This window comes from Miniopterus natalensis, chromosome 7 (genome assembly GCF_054644295.1).
Source record: "Miniopterus natalensis isolate mMinNat1 chromosome 7, mMinNat1.hap1, whole genome shotgun sequence".
In the NCBI taxonomy this organism is placed as follows: Eukaryota; Metazoa; Chordata; class Mammalia; order Chiroptera; family Miniopteridae; genus Miniopterus; species Miniopterus natalensis.
In genome coordinates, this window is record NC_142087.1 from 58,082,165 (window position 1) to 58,100,280 (window position 18,116).

Sequence of the window (18,116 nt, forward strand, 5' to 3'; positions counted from 1 at the left end):
GCCCTGACCAGTGCACCCGAGAGTCTGAGGTGTTTGTAAGGGAGAGGTGGAGGGGAGAGGGAGGGAGACGAGAGAGGGCCAGGTATCTTCTAGGTGTATAAATGCTGACTGAAGTGGCGTTCTTAAGTAACTGAACTCATAACGCAGCAGACTGGTTTGCTCCCTGGAAAACGACAACGGAGGGCTGAACGCACAGCTTCTGAACAGCAAACAAGAAAAAGAGGCGGACGCAGCGCGCTGGGAGGCCGCGGGAGCTGCGGCCCCTCCCTGGGAGAGGCCGGGGAGCCCCAATATTTCCGTTCCCGTCGCGTGCTTCGGGCAAACAGGAGCTCCCTTCCCCCCCCTGCAAGTTCGCCGGGTGCCTTCCCAGCTACAGAGCCTGGAGCCTTCTGCCTCTGGGCAGGGGGAGCAGCCCAAACAATAGGGTGTCCCCAGGCGCCTGGCCTCCCCGGCACCCGGCCAGAAGGCAGCGCCCCGCCCCTTGAGCGCCCGCTCGGCTCCGCGCCACGGGCTGCCCGCAACTGCCCCGCACCCGGAGGCACGCGGGGTCTGCTGCCTACCGGGCCGCGCTGCACACAGCGAGCGGGGGAGTGCACAAGGGATACACAGGCTGGGGAGCCAGGGGAGCCCTCGGGAGCCTGGGGCCCACAGGGCAGCAGGGCGCGCGGCCTACCTGCAAGGCCCCCGCAGCGCGGTCCGGGGCATCGCCGGGCGGTCGCGGCCGGCGCGGAGGGAGCCGGCGGGTCAACAAGGCGTTCCCGCGCACACCTGGCCGCCGCACCTGCGCCCGGCTCCTAGGCCAGAGCCCGGGATGCCCCCCCGCCTGCCCCGTGCACGTGGCACACAGCTTCCACGGGGGCTGCTTCCACTCAGGCCACTTTTCCAAGCATGGGAGAGAGCGCTATTTTGTCTAATTCATAAAACAAATATAGAAAGTCGAACAAAACGAAGTTAGCATTTGTTTCCTCTGACCTGACCAGGCACTTGCCATCCCTTTTGAATGTCACAAGATTTCCTTTAGCGCTCATCTCCATCCACTGAAGCACGAAGTATTCATTCAGCACCACTCAACTCCCTGAGCAGGATCTAAGTCCTTCTTAGAGCACAAAAGGGGAAACTAATTTAACAAGTAATTCCTTCAAGTAAGTGTATTTGTTCTATTAATATGGATATCTATCTAAAACACGAAGCTATCCAGTCATTGTGATAGGTCTGTAAGAGAGAAGTCTGACATGTCCAGAGTTCTGTTCTTACCTCTCCAGGCACTGACAGGCAGAGTCCCTGACACCCTTGTCCACAAAGTCACTCTGCTCTTAATTAGAGCAGTTATTACATTTCTTAAAATGATTTATTTACATTCCAGTCCACCTTCCGACAAAACAGTGACCCTGCCATATTCGTCTTTATCTCTCCAGAGTTGAGCACAGTGCCTGGCATGTGCTAGGTGACTAAATGAGGGAATTAATTATACCAAGTGGGTAACTGTCTATTATCACTATTAATGAAATTAACCTTGCACAGTTTATTATTTACTATGTATATAGTAATTAAAAGATAAATCACGGAGGGGAGAGATAGCAATGTAGTTGATAACCTCTGGGTAAATTAATGTTTGTAATGCATGTTCTCACCATGGGATGTAAGAACATTGTAACCAGGAGACTGCACAACTACTGCTCGGGACAAAAATTAAACTGGAAACTTCAAGGCCAAGGGATAAATGGAAAAGAGCTAATTTTGCACGTGGAAGGCAGAGTTCGATCTGCAGAGCACAGGCCTGTCTATCACACTGACCTGATCACAAGCATGGACAGTAAAACTCACAATAGGTGGCAATACTTCTGGTTGTGGGAGGGTTCAACTTTCTCCCTGAAGATTTATCAAGACTGAAATGGTTGGAATGAGAGATTTTACATGTGATCTAAATAACTGGCATCCATTCAGTTATGCATTCAATATGGATTCATTCATTAAAATATGGATCGACTTGCTCCTTCTCAAATTTATTCATTCAACTGTGGTAAGGTTTTTAAAAGAAGAAGGAACACACAATAGAGTCCATGAGTTCAAAGCAATTACATCAATGTGTGGGAGAAAGACACCTGCATACCAGGCTCTGAAATAAGCTGGAACTTGGCAGGTAATTGAATAGACGAGTGAGCAGAGCCTGATAGAAACATGGGAGGAGGGGAGGTTGATTTCAAATAGCAAGAAAGGCGAGATGTCAGGGAAGGGGGAGTACCTCCTAGTAGATCTAAAGTAGGACTTCAAATGGAAGAAATTACAAAAAACAAGGGTATCCTAAGTTTAGAGATTAGGGCGTTTGGTGAACTGCAAGTGAATAATGTCTGGGTGACCCATAAGAACATAGGAACATAGTCGGAAAGTTGGATTATAGAAGAATCACAGAGAACTTTAAATTACAGCATATGGAGCTTGGATTTCTTCTGTTTTGTTTTTGTTTTGTTTTTTTTAATTTTTACCTTTATTTTTAAACAAAGCATGACACCCATTTTAAAGTAGAATAGTGGATCATAAAAGCTTCTGATTACAGGAAAATCAAGGTCTGGCTCAAATTCTTCCATTGAGCCTTTGTGACCTTCTCATATTCAAGCGATTGGAAGCTAAGCAAACATTCTACATATTTATTATTGCTGTAATCACTAACGTGACCCGTAGAGTCCACAATTTACTAAATCGCAATCTCCTTGAGAAAGGATCCCCTGTTACTTTTCTTAACATTATATTTCCCATGGTCTGGAACCAGGCCCTGACATATCATAAAGGAGAGCTTTCAAAAATGTTAAGTTTTTTTGATTGATATACTTGCTGTGTAGTAAAATCTGACAGCAACCATTACTAATTGCAATTTTTATTATTCAGTTATCAGAATTGACTTTCACCTTATAAAATCAAAATATTAGGCTAAGGCTAATATTAAACACATGCAAGAGATAATGGGTGGAATGAATAAATCACATGAAAACACATTTTTTTGTATAATCGTATATTTTAGAGAAATATCCTATAAATTTTCTATCTTCATTTTGTTGACCAGAAATTTTAGTTGTCTTTCACTTTCATATATTTATGGTACAGTTATAATTAATGTATGTAATGATGACTGAGTCTATGTGTGAACTTGTAATATATAATGTTTCAGAAATATTTAATTTTATTCGGTATAATTTTGATATAATCTACTTGTTATATTTTTATCTTATAATACATGCTATCAGTTAACTATCAATCTGAATTGTTGAATACCCAAACTATATTACTGTTTTCAAATTCTGAACAAATAAGAGGCTACTATATACAGCATTAATGCACAGTGTCACTAGATCAGACTGAGTAGGTAAGTAAGCTTTTTAATATTGTACTTGGATAATTTTATATTTCATTGCAAATTCCACCACACAGCCTTGCTATTAACATTAAGATAATAGTCTTGGTTGTATCAGTCCTGTGCAAGGTGAACTCTGAGTTGAAGCAGAAGCAGGTCAGTGGGAAAGGTGCACAGTTTGTACAAAACATGGAAGAAAGGGCATTTAATGCCCGGGGCATGTTTACTCTGTCTACTGTGTGCTACGTGTAGGAGGGCAGGAGAAGAGAAATCAGGAAATGCAGTTTGGAAGTAAACTGATGGAACTTCTGGGAAGTTTGGATTTACCGTGTAACTGATGGAACTTCTGGGAAGTTTGGATTTACCGTGTAGCTGGTGGAACTTCTGGGAAGTTTTGGATTTACCGTGTAACTGATGGAACTTCTGGGAAGTTTGGATTTACCAAACTTTAAGTGATGTGAAGCCAGGGGTGGTTTTCAAGCAAAGATGTAATATGAACAAGCATGTGATTTTTAAAAACTCGCAAAGCTCTTTAGCACTGTCTGGAGAGTGGATTACAATGAAGGTTAGCTAGGGTCCGGCAGAATGGCCGGGTGGCTCTTTCAGCACCCACCAGAGCGTAGATCCTGAGCTAGATGTACTAGGTCCATGGCTCAGAAACGGGAAAGAGCAACGTGACCCATGTCACATCACTAGAGAGATTTTGACAGGTGCTCTAGAAAGGGACAGGAACCAAATATGGTCGAGATTTTCTGTTTGGGGCACTGGCTACACCAGGTAGGGAACCGTATCACCGCTTGTGACGCAGAATCGAGAAAGAGTGGGCAGAAGCGAAATAAAAGGGGGAGATGAAAATAACAAATACATTTTAATTCAAATTTTGATGGAGTTTGAGGTGCTTTTGGGATATCTGGTTAGTTGCATAAGGAAACTGGTTTCAAACCATAGGCCTGGATTGCAGGGGAGAGGGAGAGGCATAGAGACAAGGGTTGTGGACTCGGAAACCTTTAGCTTGTTAGTGGTAAATAAAAACAGCGGGAGATAAGATTCTCTGTGGCGCGCTCGCTAGAAAGAGGAGAGAATGAAAGATGCTTTATAGATGGGTGCTAACCGACCAAGATCATATTTGTTGAGATCGATAAGAATGTTTGTGTATTTTATTATTCACCTGGCACAACGATTCTATTCACCTGGTCCATACCATTAAAATGATAAAGAAGAAATATGCAGAGACTTAGGAAAGCTACCAAGATAATCATGGCCAAGCAGGGAGGGCTTCTCGAAGCAGGAGCTGGCTCGTCAAAGGAGTCAGGCCGGCGATGTAAGAACCCACGTGGTGATACGTCTCCACTTGGGAACTGAGAGTTTACTAGTGAACAGAGCAATCACGGCAGGAAACCGAGGGTGAAAATCAGATAGTAAAAGATGAAGGGATGGACAGGAGTATTTTCATAAATTTTGTAGCAACAAGAAAGTACGATGACACCACATATTGTCCTTGTTGAAGGTATGACCTGATATGATTATAGAACTGATAGAAAATCAATTTGAGGCTATAGTAGGCACAATATTATTTATATGTAGTAATTAATGTTCTTCTAACTATACATATTTGAAAATAGCTTGTTCAAGATCCTATAGCTAGAGAACAGGAAATACCAGGACTTGATCTTAATTTTGACAGTAAATATTTTAAAATCTTCTACTCTTTATTTTTAGAATATACATTTTTTTCTATTCTTGTAAAATTTTTAAACTATATTTTATCACAGGTCTGTGACAGACCTTGACTTTTGTGTGTTAGTTATATTGCTTGGTGTGCCTGTTAGCTAAAAACTTTCTCTTTTTATATTGTAAACTTTCCCTTAGCTCCAGACAATCATTCTGGTTCCATTATCTTTTGTGACTGTAAATAATTTGCTTTGTTGATTTTGTTACCGTGACGATATTTATAGATCATGTCATTGAGAGTCTCCCTTGGAGACCTCTCTTTTGGAAACTATATAAATTTAGTTCCTTATGTCTAAACTCACATGTCTTGCCCTCTAATCCAGGGATATATTCTGTTGACCTTCTGAATTTTTTTTTCCTCAACTCACCTCTACAGCTTGTCAGCATCGCAGAAAGAAATTCTGGTGGAAAATTAAGTTTGGAGTGATATCTAGCAAAGAGCCAAGACATAGCTTCTCCAGCCTTCTAACTAAAATATTTACATAGATGTAGAAAATAGAGAAGCAAGTACACTGCAGACAAAGGTTAGGAACAATAAGGCTAGCTAGAGAAAAAAAGATATTATTGGTATTTCTGGACTTGGCTTGATGAAATCGACCAATCGGCTGTACCAAAAATTAATATGGAAAACTGTGGAACATACACTCTCTACAACCTACCCCTGGCTTAGAGATGAGGGTCCGCACCAACCATGAAACCAGACATGCATTATTCCACACTGTAAATGTTGATATTTGAGATGGTCAGAAGCCTGCTTTCCCATTACTTAATAAAAAAAGAAATCTATTCATAATTGCAACTCATAGAAAATGGCCCTATGTCAGGTACATGAGAGGGGCGTGGATAGTTAAGTATTACAAATTAGATGGGTAATCTCAACAAAACCGGAGAAATGAATAATCCTGGAAGGAATGCATGCTAGATACTGTGAATTATCTAAGTACTTCTGTTCAGGATAGTAAGAGTGAGAATGAAGCAGTCTGGTCAGCCAAAGTCAGACAGGTCTACCCATCTGAGGGTGAGTAACCAGAAAGGGAGTTTCTGAAAAAAGCTGTGGCACAGGAAAATAAATGTTTTCATGGTGACAAAGAATAAAATCAAACTGAAAACCTTAAAATTCTGATTATTTTGATCCAAATAAATATTTACATATTCTTAAGAATATGCCAGAGTATGTCTTCTATTAGAAAGTATAAAGCTATCTAAAGAGAGGCTCTCAGATTAAAGTACAGTAGTGGGAGGTACAATATAACAATTGTAAAGTAATGCATGTTACTTTATTACCAGGTACCAGAACTGGCACATAGTGGGTCCTCATTAAATATTAATTCCTATATGCAATCACAACAGGTTGATAAAAAAATAATAATAGGGAGCACTATTCAAAAATGCGAAGAAACTTCTGTAACAATAATGGAGTTTACACCCAAACTCAAGATGCTAAAATCAGATTGGATGTCAGTAAATCATAAGTCAGTAGATGAAAAACAAGAACTTTTCCCAAGTTGCAAAGACTAAGAAAGTTGATGACAACGATGAGAACAGTGACAGAGCTGGAGAACACTGGACTTGCGCCCAACTCACTTTTCTTCTCTCTATCATTCTTAGAGAAGTGGAGCCCGAGCACACTGGGCATAGTGCTGGATTTATTGCAAAGCACCAGTAAAAACCACCAGGTCAGAAGCCAGTTGCTGCAGGAACAGGCTCGAGGCAAGCAAGAAAATACAATTTTTTCTTCACATAATGACTATGTGTGTTCCTTACTAAAAAATATAGGAACAGCATCTTGGGGAAAAATCAAAACAATAACCAAAGAGACTAATCTTAGGAGGGAATCCAATGACTCACTAATAAGGTGGAAACAAAGGAATCCTAGAAAAAACAAAAGAACCCAATTAGACTGGGGGGAGGAGAAGGGGAGTCCAGTCAGGAGAAATTTCCTAAACTGATAAATCCATGTTTCTTTAGATGCCTTCAAGTGTTATGTGGGGGACAGATCTTCTTGGGGCCAACCTTACCTAGAGAGGACCTGATTTCTGGAAAAATAAGTTATTTATATAAATCCAAATAATTAATTCACATGTCAGTAGGTTTGGAGCCCAAATGAGAGGTCATATTTTGTTACTGAGCATAGTTCATTAAAATGCCTCCGAAAGAGCCTGTTGATGTAAATAAAGTTGGATAGCCAGCAAGAAAGCTACAAAATACAATGGAAGTTAGTGCCGAAAGTTGCCAGGGCCTCAGCCCGTGTACCTCATGTGTCATATCAGGAGCCCCTGTGTGACGGGGAGAGCTCTAGGAGCCATCGGGGCACACTACTGCCTTAAGCACTTGGACTGTGTTAATTCTATACCCACTGAGCAGAATTCTGGATTTATGTTTGCCCTTCTAGGAAGATAACCTGAATCCTGAACTCTAATAGAAAGACTTTCTCAGTCACCTAGACCTCTCTCCTCATCTTGGCAACACCCTCCCCCGCATCCCAGGTTTGCACCCATTCAGCTTCAGCTCCGTACCTCAGAGACTGGGAGCTCAGGGCGAAGGAATTCAGTCGTTCACCGTTGTGATTATTGCAGAGCTGATTGTGTGGAGATGAAGTCTTTCTCTTACTCTCTCCTACTTAGTTCTGCCTTCAGAAGAGAAATGGCAGGGGTGGGTGGGTGAGGAGAGATTAACCTAAGAATTTATATGCATATAGGCATAAACCATGGACACAGACAATAGTGTGGGGAAGGCCTGGGGGGGGGGGGTGCAGGGTGGAAGGGATCAGTGGGGGAAGAAGGGGGACATTTGTAATACCTTCAACAATAAAGATACATTTTAAAAATAGTGAAATGGAAACAGTCTAGTCCCACTTGGGCAAGAAAGCCTTTTGCAGTCTTCAGCACAATTGCTTTATCATCTTTTATTCTTTCTAGGCACACCACTAGTTTCCAAAACAGTTTTGTGACATGGATTAAGACTTTTTAGCATACTGGTTGCCTCATATAAAAATCCTGTTCTAAATTCTTCCTGTTGCTATAGTTTAGAAAATTGATAGTATCTACCTGTCCATCTACCCAGATAACTAATCTAATCATAATCCTTACAGTAAGACTGTAGGAAAGGACTGATTAAAGTCACCTGCAATCCTAGCATTCAACAACCATCCCACACTGTTCTATGGGGCCCCCAAATCCCAACTGAAATAATTATTGGGCTTAATTGTTGTTTTACATATGTATGGATGCAGCCTCCGTTTGTTTTTTCCAAAAATGGAGTTGTACTGGGATGCAGAAACGCCTCTGCCAACTTCCTGGCCAGCAGAAGCCATGAAATATTCACTAGCTGTGCATTTCCTTCTTGCCTGCTGGTGCAGTTAGTGCACCTAATAAACACCCAAAATGCACCAGGAATGTGAAGTATAGTGGATTTTGGTGGATAATCTCAATGGGAGAAGACATTGGCGACTGTAAGGAAATAACGTGGTCTAAATGTTAAGAAAATAATGTGGTCCAAATGTTAGACAAATTAAAAAGTAAGACGAAGTCCCTATTGAGATTGGTAGGCATTGATTCATTGTGAGTCTAAGAACACACGTTAAACCTCTTAAGGTATCAAAAATGCTGCCAAGCTATTATGGGTTTTGCAGAACAGTCAGGATAGGATATGTGAGGGAAAAGAACCACTACCTCAAAAATTACAGCCTTCAGTCCTCTTCAGGCTCTGAACAGAATGAAGATGGCTGAGGTCGGAGGTAGAAATAGCCTTAGTTTTCTGTTAAGTGCTTAAGGTAGAGAGTAAGTTTCCCAGCCTGAAACCCAGCTGGGCTTTCTATAGACAGTGTTAGATTTTCAAACAAGAAAAAGATCAGTTGAAAATTAGTTATCTAAGTCATTTTTAGCCATGAACAAGTTTAACAGAAAATGTCTTATGAATCACTTTGAAGATTCTACAACTAATAATGTTACAAAAAGGCCTTAGAGCTGCTGGAGTGTTAAGAGTTTGTCCTAGCAAAATTTGCCACCTAATTAGGAACTCCTGCAGATGGTCCTGCTGTGTCTGCTTGAATCCCTTCAGTGGCAGACAGCAAACCCAGTCTTCAGCATGAATCCGAGGTGCCAGTGAGGCTCAATTAGGGACCTAGCATGGAAGATATGATTTAATTCTTACCTCTGAAATTTATTTCAAGGATGAAGCACAGTGCTCTAGAATTTCTACTATATAAAAGAAAAAACAAAAGAACAAACCAGAAAAAAAATATATAAAATAGGAATAACATCCATCGGAGACAATAAAAACATAGCTGGATTTTGTTGATTCTAAAATGTAAAAAACAAATACGGTATATAGTTCTTTCATTTCTAATTTTTTGAAGACTAATATTAATGAAACAACTGTATACCACGAGTAAAATTGGTTTCTCTGGAGTATCTTCCCATTTGCTTCGGTTTTACTGTGTGCAGCCGCAGGGAGCAAATACAATCCTTCTGAAAAATAAGTGTTCATATGTTTGGAGGTAGTTCTTTCTATCCCATAGATTTGTCTTTTGCAGGCAAGTTCCTTAAATTACTACCTGGCTTCCTCTTTTGAGACGCACTGCCCTTTATCCCGCTCACCTTCCTCTGTGTGTATCAGATCTCTTTTCTCCGTTTTTCAAACAAGGGTGGGTTAGAAGGGAGCATAACACTTCCAGCATCACTGAGTGCTCCTGGATGCAGTGGAAAGACTCAGAACCAGGATGGTTAGTTACCTGTGCGTTTGTTAAAATAATGTTTTGTTTCATTTTTGCATATGGATGTTCACACATATCCTTTTTTCAATGTTTGTTTTGTAACTGTTACTTATTTCACTAAATGGATGGTCAAAACTTTAAGAGTGGAAATTACTCCTTCGAAATCCTAATGGCTCTTGGCATAGTTCTGGGCTCAGAGTAAGTCCTCAAGGAGATTATATGTTAAATTATGTCCAATTAAACTGTACTTGAAACTTCCACAGACAGTAGCTTAACTAATATCCCAGAGACCTCCTAGAGTCATTTATTTGAATATTCTTCCCACACAAGGTAAGAAAATTATAATCACAGGAAAGAAAAAAATGGATCTGGCAAAGATCATCTGCCTCCAGTGCAATTAAGTTATCTTCCGTAGAAGCCAGCATTGCGCATATTCACAGCGTCCATGTCTAAGTCACACAATAGCACTCCCACTGCATCAGTGAAGGCTTAGGACAGGCTAGCCTCTTTCAGAAAATGTTACACCTGGGTTAGAACTTGCTAACATGTTAACAAGTGATTATTTTCTTCAGAAAGCCCACTTTGCAAAGGGTCCCTTAACAGCATCCCGGTCTCCCAGTACCTTTAATTTTTTCCAGATCTTTAGTCATTTGAATGAGAGACTGTGGGGAACAGGGAGAAGGAGATGGGAAACTTAAAGCTGAAGGATTCAGAGCCATTCCTAACTGAAAGTGAAGCAGAAAAATGTGGAGCATCTGGCAATGAAGACTTCAGTCAGAGGCCAGCAAGGATTTCAGGTCACAGGAGTGTCTCCTCATGCACCGCAGGGGCACGGGCTGCTTGGCATGGAGGCGCTTGGCCCTCCTCGGCCCCTTTCCGCTGATCAGGGCTCTGCTCAGAAGTTACCCAGGACAGGGTCAGGCACTCAGACTGCTGGTCTCCATCCTGGTCCATCCTTTCCACAGAGGACAGTTCCTTTGCTCTGTCCCGTGCGTGTGTGTGTGTGTGTGTGTGTGTGTGTTACATGAATGACAGCCTTCATTCTTATAGTTTTTCTTTCCTTTTTTTAAAAATTTTTTTAAAATATATTTTTATTGATTTCAGAGAGAGGGCAGTAGAGGGAGAGAGAGAGAAACACCAATGATGAGAGAGTCCTTGGGGATGGAGCCCTCAACCCGGGCATGTGCCCTGACCGGGAATCGAACCTCGAACTCCTGGGTCCTAGGTCGATGCTCAACCGCTGAGCCACGCCTGGCCAGGCTCTCTTTCCTTTTTAAATTTTCCTCCCAGCAGTTTAAGTCAATGGATTCCAAATTGTGGGGATTTTCTTTTCTTTTCAGCAGTTTTAGAAAATAGCCAAAGCCCTGGTAGCAGAAATTCTGACAGTTCTATCAGATCAGGGGAGCATTTTTAGACTGATGGAAACTTTCTTCGCACACGGCTTGAAGTTGGAGGAGGCCCCACGGAGGAGAGTGGGATCAGGTCAGCCCTCACACAGCCACGAAATGACCCTGGCCGCCCTCCCTGGGCGGTGACAGGAAAGCCCTTAGGGTTTCCAGCTCAGTGGGCCTCTAGCTGCAGGAGCGGCTGAGGGAATGGTGACTTTCTGAGGCAAAGGTCAGGCCGGATTCTCCGGTCGTGATTTTGAGATTAATAAGCCCCCCAGGGAGCTGCAGGGGGTGGGGGGATTTGGGAGATAGGAAAGTTTCCTTCAAATGGGAAACCGGGACTCTCAGAGGAGGCCCTCCACTCCAACCTGTGTAAGAAAAGGCCTGTCCCTTCCAGCTGACGACACTCTGCTTTGGGGGAAGATTCAGCACTTAAAAGTGTTTACGTTTTCAGTTTAAAACACTTGATTTTTACAAAGTGACCAAAACCTGCATGCTGCTCTCTCCAGCCCTGTACTTATAAATGGAGCGGGGAAAGCCACCCTGCCTGCAACGTGGCCTAATCGAAGTTTTTCTTTCTCTGTCATTTTTTCTCTCTAAATAAAAGTATTAGTTCTTTAAGAAATAGACAAAATTATATTTGTGCACGATTTACAGATTCTAATCAGCCTAGAAAGCCTAGACTACAAATCAAAACTTAAACAAAAACTTACATTTTGTAGGTGACTTTGGGAATCGATAACACTAGATAGGGCCTTATTTTTCGATGAAGCTGTTTATGAAGTAAACTGTCAATCAGGCAGGTAAAGGTCCACCTCACACTTCATAGTAGCACCTGCCACCGGTGAATGATCTGATTTTAATTTTATTTTTTGCTCATGGATGTGTATTTTAATAAAAATAATTCTGTCAAAATACAACAGGAGCTTTTGATCTCTCCAGTACAGTTTAATAGGATGTTTTGTGTTAGAATTTTCTCTAAACCCTCCCACACCCACAAGTTTTATGTCAATGCCAAGTATCAAGTATCAGCTTGTAAGGACAAAGGCAGAGCCAGTGTGTACAATGTGGAGGGCGCCTGTGTCAGCTGACGGAGGAAAACCCTCTGCAAAAAGGCAGCCAGAGTCTGCAAGCTGGCCACAGGTCCAGGTGCACAGGGCTGATTTTAATTTAAATGTTTATTACCACTTCTAAACAACTAGTTGATGAATTATGCACTTTAATTTGAATGAAAAATTAAAAAATGAATAGAAAATAAGAAAAGTTTACTGTGATGTACACAGTATGCCAAATTTTGATTACTAATGTGCAGAGAGAAAATAATTCAGGTACTATTTTATTTTTTTATTTTATATTTTATTTTACTTAAAGACACTTATCAAGCACTTTGAATGTGTAGAGCATATTTTTCAGTGATATTACCTTAGACAGCAACCTGTGCCCGGTCACTTACCCACTCATAGATCTGTGTATGAGTTGGCATCTATTACCTGAGATTCTGTGAGAATCGGGTATAAATGGGCCTTACCCAGAAACAGAGCAAATGTCCGCTTTTATGAGGGATTTGAGAATATTAGGAGGAGACCCTTACCTGCAAATGTCTACCTCACGTGGTCATTATGTTATGAGGTCTAGTGATTTATATGCTCACAACGTATTTGAGCTGACAAGGATTTTTAGAGATGGTCTGTTTACATCTCCTCATTTTAAACATTAAAAACCCCAAATCTAGAGACCTAGTGACTTGACCAGACTCATGAGCTATCTTGTCAGAAGCCAGGTTGGGACTTTGAACCAGGTACCCTGACTTCCAGTCTCATGATAACTAGACCGCTTTGCTTCTTCTTCCAAAATTCTACTTTTAAAATCTGAGTTTTCCTAAAACAAGTTAGGTTCGGACAGCAGCCCAGTTTCCCCCTTCATGACTTTCCTAAATGTGGGCTTGCTATTGAGGTCAGCCAGGGGCCAAGGATGGGTTGGTAATTGTAAGATGCCCCAGTTGGAAAAGCGGGGGTGAAAAGACACCCAGACCAATTAAGTTGTAACATCTAGACACATTATTTTAGACCAGCTACAGCTATGAGAAAATTGTAAATCACACCCCTGCAGCTCTCTCAGGGCAAGGTCCCTTTCTTTCTGATCGTCCCTCCCCCATTCCTGCCTCCTCAGTCCAAATGCTATAATGAACATAAACGCCAAGGTCCAGAAGCCATTTCCATTCACAGGCCAGTCCCCGCGTGGGAGTGAGTTTCCTGCTCACTGAAGGGTAGTCCAGAGGGAGGTGGCACAGGCAGGCCCCAGAGGCTCCCTATTGGGGTGCAAGTGCTCACACTTCCTTTTTTTTTTTATTTATAATGAACAGATCCTTTCCCTCACCCCAACCTAATTTTACTAAGTGGATTATAATTGTGATATTTAATATAAATACTTCTTATGGTACTTAATATAAAATATCATATACCTGGTCAATGGAAATGGGAACACAGACCAAGTCATTTTTGATGGATCGGACGTTGATTGATTAGAGATGGAATGATAACCTGGCTGACAAATATACTGGATGTGTCCAGAGGGAACAGGTCTAAAAAAGGCAAGAAGGACTGAGGAACTGAGCTGGAAAATAGAAAAAGAAAAACACCAGAGGGGATTTAAATCAATCAGACAGGAGCAAGCTTTTTCCTCTGTTAATATGCACCTCTCCAACCTTTTCATTTCACCAAGGGGGGAACTTGGCTGGGTGGAGGATTGACGGGGACCCACTGTGGGTGTTATTAAAGGGAGGAGGAATGAGCCTGCACCCGGAGTGTGTGTAATGTACGTGGTTCCTGTTGCCAAGGATCTAACAGCCTACAAATGAAAGTGGCCAACCAAGTAAATAACTCAGAGGAAAGTAAACCTTGACAATGCTTGGGGGAGAACGTTGAGTCTCCCAAGGCAAGAACCCCTCAGACTTTGGAGAAACACAGTGTCCTCATGGAGGGGAATATATTTGACTGAGGAGATGCACGCTGAGAGAAACTAAAGGAAAGTCAGTCCAGACACAGATCTTGAAAAAGGTGGTGAGATGTTGCTCACCTGGCTCTAGGGAAGATACTGCATCTACCCTCTGATTTAATCTTCACTTGAGAGTGCATGAGGCAAGGATTAATCTTGTTTTGTCAATGTGGGGGCAGAAGTCTCAGCAACACACCCAGGACCACCATGGCAGGGACAGGATTTAAACTTAGTCTGGAGTCTTTCAGTTATGCCTCGGGTTCCTAATTCCTTTTTACATATTATAAAGAGCACATTTCCAGAGGTTTTCTACTGTATACTATGGCGTAGTCATAGAGTAGGTACCACGTTAGAGGGGCGTGTTCCTGCAGGCACCTTGCCCAGAGCTTGGAGGAGAAAGCAGCACCTCTACCAGGGCATCTCTACTCACTAGGACAGTCCTTCCCCATAAATCTGGCACCAATTCATGCAGGTGAGAGGGGTTCCCACTTCTTCAACAAATAGAAAAGTTTTCAGCTCTTCAATATACTGGTTCTTCTGTAACAGACTTTTTCATATTATCTCTCACTTTGCTCCTAATTAAAATGCAATAAATTCAAAAGTTATGTATCATGTCAGTGTACTAAGGAAAGAAGGTGTTGGATATAATCTATAGTTCCCTAGGAAGCTAAAGTTTAGAAATCCTGAGATAATTGCTTTCAAGTTTGAGTTTGTCAAAATTGTCAGTGTTGAAACCGAAAAGCAATGTTAGAGAATATCTATGCAGTCACCAAGCATATTCAGCCTCAGGGTGATCAAATTCCATTTCATTCAGTGGTCATAGTCCATTTTTTATTACCTTGTTGATAGAGACAGAATAATTATTATTGAATTTAAAAAGTGCTCATGAACCAGGGTGGAGACTGCTTAATCCATGTGATCCCCATGATTTCTCCATTGCCTGCTCCCTGCCTCCTTCCTAATAGTATTATTTAGTGTCCTGCCTTGTGGGAATTTTCCAGAGACCTTTCTAATATATAGAATTTTGGCATTTAAGTGTTGCAATCAAATTAGAACTCATTCAGACTTTTAAAAATTACAATTGCCTTAATTATAAAAAGACTGTGAGTACAACTTTTGCCTTTCGATAAGAGAAAAATGATTTCTAAACTGAAAAGAAACAATAAATTATTTTTTTCAAAAAAACATAATTCTCAGTTCTATAGGCTCATAATTACAATATCTGATGTAATTTTTAAATTAATGAGACTGATTTTTTGTGAATAATATAAGGTTAAAGCTCATTCACTCAGGTGAACATTACTCTTTAAAGTGGTGCCCATGTAACACTGTTTAATTATAGGTATTCACAAGGTGCTCAAATATTTCAGCAACTCCCCTTTTGGACTTATCTCCAGATCCAATTCACAAATGACAGAAAGCATGAACTTCGTGAATTCACTGTTTCAAATTGTTACCTGTCCAATGATCATAAGCCAAACAATGTACATCAAACTTTGTAGAAATTCCTAAAGAGGATATCTAAGATTGTTTTCAGCAGAGCATTACCTTTGGTCTAAGTATGTAGTATCATGGGCCCATTGATAGCCATTAAGAGCATCTAAGTTAAGGAGTCTCATCAAAACATTTCAGAGGAGACCTGAAGATATCCTGAAATTTAAGACCAAATTTATATTCTTTAGTTCCTGAACAAGTGGAGCATTCCTAATTTAGACTTATTCCTGGACTATGTGGTTCAAAGCTCTCTAGAAAATTCCATGGACCCCTTGAATTTCTGTTCCTGGGATGTGTGGCTTTTCTCACATCTGGACTCTAGGAGAAGCACATGGCAGGTCACCAACAGCATGCTGGAACTGCTCCTGCCCATCCCTCATCCAATTTCCCCTCCACAAAAATCATGTAACTCCCCAAAATACCTTCATTTGGAAAAAAGGAAAAAAATAACTTTCCCTTGGATACATAATTCCAATGCTTGTTTAAAACTCAGTCACATTCTTGGAACTATTAATAATTACTTGTCTCAAGAGTTGTAATGGAATTAAATTCATTTTCCAAAATAAGTATGACTAAAATCACACACACACACACACACACATATATATGTATACATACTGCGGCAAAATATGCCAAAATATGAACAAAGCAGATACCAATGAAGATGATTTGTACTGTTCTGCTTGGGATGCCATTCCCCAGAATTCTTTTTAAAGCTTTGTTCAAACTGTCTCTCCTCTCAGAGCTTCCTTGGATCAGGTCACCACATAACCACCTCTTTCATTATCTGTTACACTCATTTCACAACTATTCATTTACTTATCTGTAACTTCTTCTATGTTGCCAGCTAAAATGTCCATTTAAAACATTCACTATTTCTTAATTTAGTAATTTGTTCATTGAGTCCCCCTGAATCCCCTTGTTAGAATGTACGCTTATCTAGAGCACAAATCATGTCTCGCCCTCCACTATGTGCCCTGTTTCTTGTTAGTTGATTATTTTGGTGAGAATTCCTTGCATGGTCTTGCTTATCTTATATGTTTAAACATCCCATTCTGAAAGCACTGAATTTTTATTAATAATCTTTCTCTATTTTTAAATCTTACTTTCTCTTTGGACAGTTAAAATTTAAAAAATAAATAAATAAATCTCTGGTTTGGAGAGAAAGGGATAGGTCTTAGTTCCAGAATCTCCCATTCAGTCTGTACTTGATGAACTGAAATATGATTGCTAAGACTTTAAGTCTTAGGGAAGGTTAGAGAGCAGCAGAGGAAGTCTGTGAGACAAGAGCATTCTGCTATGACTATTGACAAGGAAGTACCGGAGGGGCTCATTCTATTTGGAAATTCCTTCTATGACAATTCCCTGTGACATATGTAACTGATGTTTTAGATAAAGTCCCAGATGTCCTATAATCGTAAACTTACAAATTCATTATGTAGCAAATTCAAGGACCAAAAGACAAGTTGAAATTTAACAGAAATAATGTTAACTCTTACATCTAAATTTTTTTTTAAGTATCTTTATGAAAGCATGCGTCCGCAGATTGGATTAAAAAGGAATTTCACCTGGCCAGCATGGTTCAGTGGTTGAGCATCAACCCATGATCCAGGAGATCATGGTTAGTTTCCTTGTTAGGGCACATGCCTGGGCACATGCCCGGGGCATGCAGGAGGCAGTCAATCAATGACCCTCTCATCATTGATGTTTCTATCTCTCTCTCTCCCCCTCTCCCCTCCTCTCTCTGAAATCAATAAAGACATGTTAAAAAAAATTAAAAATACCCAGCTAATCTCAAGATTTGTGTTGGCTATAAGTTATGCAATATGACTGCAATGTAAATCACCATTCATTTACATTAACAAAATACTGTCCAAATCACACTTCCTTGTATTCTACACTCAGCAGCTCACACCTGGAATACAGTGTGCAGTTCCGGATACAATATTTATTTATTTTGGATAAAATATTTAAAAGAGTTATTGATCTATTAAAGCAAATCCACAGAGGAATGGACAGAATAAGCAGCTTAGAAACTGAGACACCTGATTAAGAGTTACAGGAGGTGAGACTGTCAATAAAAGGAGAGGCTAAGACAAATAAGATAAAGAGGAGCTCTTCAAATATTTGAAGCACTTATATGTGGACAGAGCACTGTTTGTACTGCTAGAACTATTGCTAATCAGTGTATATTAAGAGAAGATGCAGCCAAAGAGAGGTTGCCTGACAAACTGAGTCGTGTCCCTGAGACCGTGTGACTCCAGCACTAGGGACTCCCTGAAGTGGGGCTGTTCAAACAGGTGATGAAGAAACACCTGTTAAGGGTCCTAAGCAGGGATTCTGACCCTTCAGACTCCCTGAAGGCTTAATGGACTAGGTGGCCATTAAGGTTTTTCTCTGCATTCCAGATACAGATGCAGCAATAAGAGAACCAGAAAGGATACTTCAC